The sequence below is a fragment of the Eschrichtius robustus genome, chromosome 2 (genome assembly GCF_028021215.1).
Source record: "Eschrichtius robustus isolate mEscRob2 chromosome 2, mEscRob2.pri, whole genome shotgun sequence".
NCBI classification, from domain to species: Eukaryota; Metazoa; Chordata; class Mammalia; order Artiodactyla; family Eschrichtiidae; genus Eschrichtius; species Eschrichtius robustus.
In genome coordinates this window covers 113,862,699-113,868,117 of record NC_090825.1, presented here as the reverse complement: position 1 = coordinate 113,868,117, position 5,419 = coordinate 113,862,699, and the positions used below count along the sequence as shown (strand labels likewise).

The 5,419-nt window shown below is 45.3% G+C and overlaps 1 pseudogene; it reads left to right on the top strand.

Moving 5' to 3' along the window:
• Nucleotides 1–1,681: 1,681 nt before the first annotated feature.
• LOC137758364 (neuronal vesicle trafficking-associated protein 1 pseudogene) lies at nucleotides 1,682–2,282 on the top strand (annotated as a pseudogene).
• The last annotated feature ends 3,137 nt before the right edge of the window (nucleotides 2,283–5,419 follow it).

The following is a 5,419-nucleotide window of genomic DNA, read 5'->3' as shown; positions in this document are numbered from 1 at the left end:
CTCTCCATGGCTCACTGCTGTGTAACAGTTGTGTACTCTTGACCTTGGCACCTGACCTATTCTCCCTCCTGAGCAGACCTCCAGTGGAAAAGTGATGTGGAATCAAGCTCAAGCTCCGGCTCCTGCTGGGGCAGTTACTGTTACATCTCTGACACACTGCTCAGGTGCTCTTGAGTCTTTTCTCAGGTTGAGTTGTGACGGCAAGTCCAGAGAGGTGCTCCTGAGAGGGGAGAAGCCTCATCACAGGACAGGCCGAGAAATTCCATGAGAAAGAGTTTCAGTCTTTTGTGGGCTTAATTCCCACCTGAGTGTGTGTCCCCAGGCAACAGACCCTGAAACTGAGTTCACATCATCTTCTGAAACAAGGCCCTTTGGGGACACAAATGAGGTGACTGCTTAGCTTTCAACTCAGTTACCTCCTCTCCTTCTAGAAGAACTTATAGTAATAAACACTGTGCCCAGTTTGTGAGTCTTTCCCTCTCCTGTAAAGATCTCGTCGGGAATCCCAATCTACGGTCTGCGTCGGCATCAACGAGCACCCTCCCTCCCTGGAATGGTGGCATTGTTGAGAGAAATGGGCTCAGGAGGAGCTCATAGACTTGAATTCTGGGAATCTTCCCTAGCAATTTTTTATCAACGTACACTTTAGGAAAGTGGATGGCGGTTCAGAAGCTCCTCCTAAAGAAGGGAGGAGCACTCTATCAGGATTTATCACCCACAGCTGCCTTTTGAAGGAGTTGCCCATCATTATTCCTTTTACTTTTTTGCAGATGAAGAAGCTGCTCTACTGAATAGCTTAGCAGCTTCTCCCAAGAAGTGTGACTCAGGCCTAAGCAGGATCAGAGTACAAAGTCTGACCTCCAAGTCTCTGCTTTTTACCAGACTGGGGCCCCAAAAGGAGCTAAAACCAGAAGGGTTTGAGCGTGTCAGAAGGTAAAATGAGCAGAAAACGAAATAGAGCCCAAATTTTTAAAAATCACAAGACTGAATGACAATACTTTTTTTTTTAATCTCAAAATACTAGGTATAATTTAAAAGCCTTCCTCCGTGATTACTTTTGTTTATCTTTCACAAATGACTTCAGTGAAGTACTCAATGCATGGACACATGACCAATAACAAAAAGACAACTGGGAAGATGGAAAATAGTTCAAAACCAATCCCCAAGTGCTTATTACTCTTTAGAACAGATACTTTCTTATTGAAATGTATGCCATTCTAATATTATTTGAATAATATGAGTGTGGGTAGACTAGAAAAAGAGGCTAGATAATGTGGGTAGGGCCAATTGCAGAATAAAAAAGTCTGAGAGGTTCAAGTTTGTAGAGACGTAGGGACCTGGTCCAGATTCTCCATTTTACAGTTAAAGCATCTTGAACTGGGAACCTGATCAAGGAGTCCAGGTGAGCTGGAGATGGGATATCCAGCTCAAGCTCAAATCACACGACAGCTATTATTCTCTCCTGTCTGCCATTTTAAAACCCTGACAAACTAAAAGGTTCAGTAACTTGGCCAGAGTCACAAGGCTGGCAAAAGGTGGAGCCAGGATTCCAACTCTAGACCTTTTAACTTGAAAGCCTGTCTCTCAGCCCCACTTGTCTCAAGATCTTCGTCTGAGATTGCTGTGAGCAGGAGCGGGCAACACGGAGGCTCAGAGCGCGGTCGGAGCCCAGACCTGCCGGAGCCGGGCGTGGGGCGGCAGCCTCGGGTCTCCCGGAACCATGGTGAAGCTGGGAAACAACTTCGCGGAGAAGGGCACCAAGCAGCCGCTGCTGGAGGATGGCTTCGGACACCATCCCCCTGATGACGCCCCTTGATGTCAATCAGCTGCAGTTCCCGCCCCCAGAGGAGGTGGTCATGAAAACTAAGACTGAAAATGAACCTGACCGAAAGAAAGGCAAAGCACGTCCTCCCAAGATAGCCGAGTTCACTGTCAGCATCACTGAGGGTGTTACCGAGAGGTTCAAGGTGTCTGTGCTGGTCTTCTTTGCCCTGGTCTTCCTCACCTGTGTCATCTTCCTGGTCGTCTACCAGGTGTACAGCTATGACCGTGCCTGTCCCGATGGCTTCGTCCTCAAGAACACCCAGTACATCCCAGGAGGCTTGGAGAGCTACTATGCGGAGCAAGACTCCAACGCCCAGGAAAGTTTTACACCGTCATCAACCACTACAACCTGGCCAAGCAGAGCATCACCCACTCGGTGTCACCGTGGATGTCAGTTCTGTTGGAAGAGAAGCTCTCAGAGCAGGAGACTGAGGCTGCTGAGAAATCTGCTTAGCGAGATGGGCAGGTTCCTTACAGTTGGAAGGTAACAAAGGGACTTTGAGGGACATTTCATTAAATATAATTACTGATAATTTAGAGGTTACTCACGTATGGTGCAACTGCTTCTGTTTGCTAATGCTGCTTTGCAAATACAGCTTGCTGCAGACCACCCTGGGCGTAAAATCAAGTGCATATCAGCATTGCTTAAAGAGCTCTGACACCGCTTGCCATGTTAAAGAATCTTAATTTAGCGACTTTACTGGGATTTATTGGATGCTGTCAAAAAATAAATTTACACTGGATATGCAAGGGATTCAGACTTCAGATAAATATGCATTTTGTGGGATTGATTTTTTTTTTTTTAAACCACCTTGCCTTTTGCAAACCGTACTCCATAGCCATATCTAGAGTGATCCCTTGCTTTGCTAAGAGCAAGCTGTACTGCACGTTTCTTCCCACCTCCCGCCAATGGCAATAGTGCCAATGGTCAAGACGCACCATAGTGAGCGGCAGAGGGGAGGAAGGAAACATGCCATCAGGTTGCAGTTGTGCCCTCGCCTGCCCCGTGGCTCACTCCTGAGTGCGCAGGCGCTGCAGCAGGTCAGCTCGGGCCGGGGTCACTGCTGCGGGCAGAAGGCTGCCTCTCAGTACAGAGGGCGCCCGCTGGGCAGGGGAGCCGTGTTTCCCTCAATGCATGTGGACTCGGTCAGAGCACGTGAGGTGGGGACTCTGGGAAGAGGGGACCCGGGGCCACAGGCTGCAGAACCCAACTCCCTGTAGCTAGTCCGTCTGCTCTGTGATGGGCTGAGTAGGAATGAAACCTACTGGCCCTTTTGTTCACATCTATTATGAATAAGTTTGCACCAACAGCCGTATTCGCTACTTAGTTTTAAAACAGTTAGCTGGGTGAGAAAAGCGAAAGTGTAATGGCTGGTAAGCCAAGGCTACTTTAATTTTTATTTTGTGGGACAGACGTAACTCCTTTGATGTAAGAAACAGGCAGGAAAGGCTAGGAGGGGGGGCTGGCGTCGCACTTTGCAAGTCCAATTATGACATTTTCATTCACAATCTTTTTAAGACAATTATGTTTCAACCTGAATCTTGACAGTAAAGTATATGTTTACGAAATTGCCAGTTAGATAAACTAAGTGTGTAAGATGATTAAACAGAAAAAAGACATCCATGGACATTTTTTTCCACGTTATTTAAATGTGTTGTTTCTGGTGGACATGTCAAAAGTTTCACTGTTTTTTTAGATCAAAAATAAATGACAAATAGTGCAAGATCTGTTGTGAAGAAGCATGGTGGTCATGGCCAACTCCATTACTGTTTCCTGAAATGTGCCTTCAAAACATACAGTATTTTATTGTCAAGGGTGTTTGGAAACAACGACCATGACCTCGGAGCAGTGGGTGGGCGTAAAGTCATGGACGTTGTGAAGCTGTGGCGACACATAAGAGCAGTAACTACGTGCTAAAACTTCTTCTGTGTAGAGATATCATCTATCAGCAACTTCCAGCCCATGTCAATGCAGTGCCAAGGCAACCCTATTTGTATTTTCTAGTAGACGTGTATTTTATTGACTGTAAGTTCATTCACATGTAACTTTTGACATTTTCACTCTGTGCAAATAAAGAACACAGGACCCTCCCCACAAAAAAAAAAAAACAAACGATCTTCATCTGAGATAAGGATAATAATAGTACCTACGTCATAGGGTTTATGCACGAATTCCACAGGCAATATATGTGAAGTATATTAACCTCTTAGTATAGTTCCTGGCATATCAGAAGTGCTTAATATATGTTGACTACTACTAATAGTATTAGTATTAATGTCTACACTATGGCACAATGGCAAAGAACAACGTGTTAGAAGTGAACCATCTGTAGAGATGTGGATGGACCTAGAGACTGTCACACAGAGTGAAGTAAGTCAGAAACAGAAAAACAAATATCGTATATTAACGCATATATGTGGAATCTAGAAAAATGGTACACATGAACCGGTTTGCAGGGCAGAAATAGAGACACAGATGTAGAGAACAAACGTATGGACACCAAGGCGGGGAAGTGGGGCGCTGGAGCGGGGGGGGGGGGGATGGTGGTGGTGGGATGAACTGGGAGATCGGGATTGAAATATACACACCAATATGTATAAAACTGATAACTAATAAGAACCTGCTGTATAAAAAAATAAAATAAAATAAAATTCAAAAAAAAAAAAAGAAAGAAATGAACCCAGCATATAAATTAACCTGTTTTTCCATCCACATAAAAATCCAGGTTTGATCTTAAGAAACCGCAGCTGAATTTCCTCAGGAAGGCGGCTTCAGTGGCCATCAGTAAGCGGCAACGAGTCTAGGCCTGCTCCGTGCAACACCATGCCCTTCAGTAGGTGCTCAGGCTGCACGGGGACGAGCAAGAAAGCACAGTCCCACCATAGTATAGCACTGAAACAGAGGTGTGTGGCCATGCCTGCATGTTGCTGCAGTTTTGTCACAGTGTGGGAGCTCAGTGGGGGTAATACACCTGAAGCAAAGGCAGCAGTATCCATGGTGGCCATTTCTATGGCAGAACCCCTGAAGAACTAGGCACATCAACAGGCAGGAGGGGACAGAATAAAACTAACGTGGACTGAGTACTTTCTACATGCACGTTACCTCCTTTAATCCTCCTACAGACTCTTTGGCACACAAAAGTTATCTACGTTGTACTGGTAAAAGCACAGAAAAGCATTGCACTAAAGCACAGAGAAGTTAAGTGACATTCTCAACTTTGCACAAATGGAAATAAAACGGACAGCCCTTGGCCTGTTTCAGCCACATCATGACCTCACACTCTCCACCTCCACCATTAGCTTGGCCTAAACCCACATTTCAGCTTTTCGGACACTCCTCCACCCAAGGCGGATAGACTGCTGTGTAACTTAACCAATATTCTTCCACTAGTATAAGAATAGCTCAGGTTATTAAATTGGTATTAATCTCAGTGACAGGACAATAATTTCTAATAAGATTTCATAACTTCTCAAAATACTCCAATCACGATATTCTTTTTCATCTCAACAATTTTTGTTTGCTCTGCCCCTGGGGAACCTGCAGGATCCTGGGAGAGTAACTAGCATCTTTGCCTTATCACCCCACAGGTTGGGG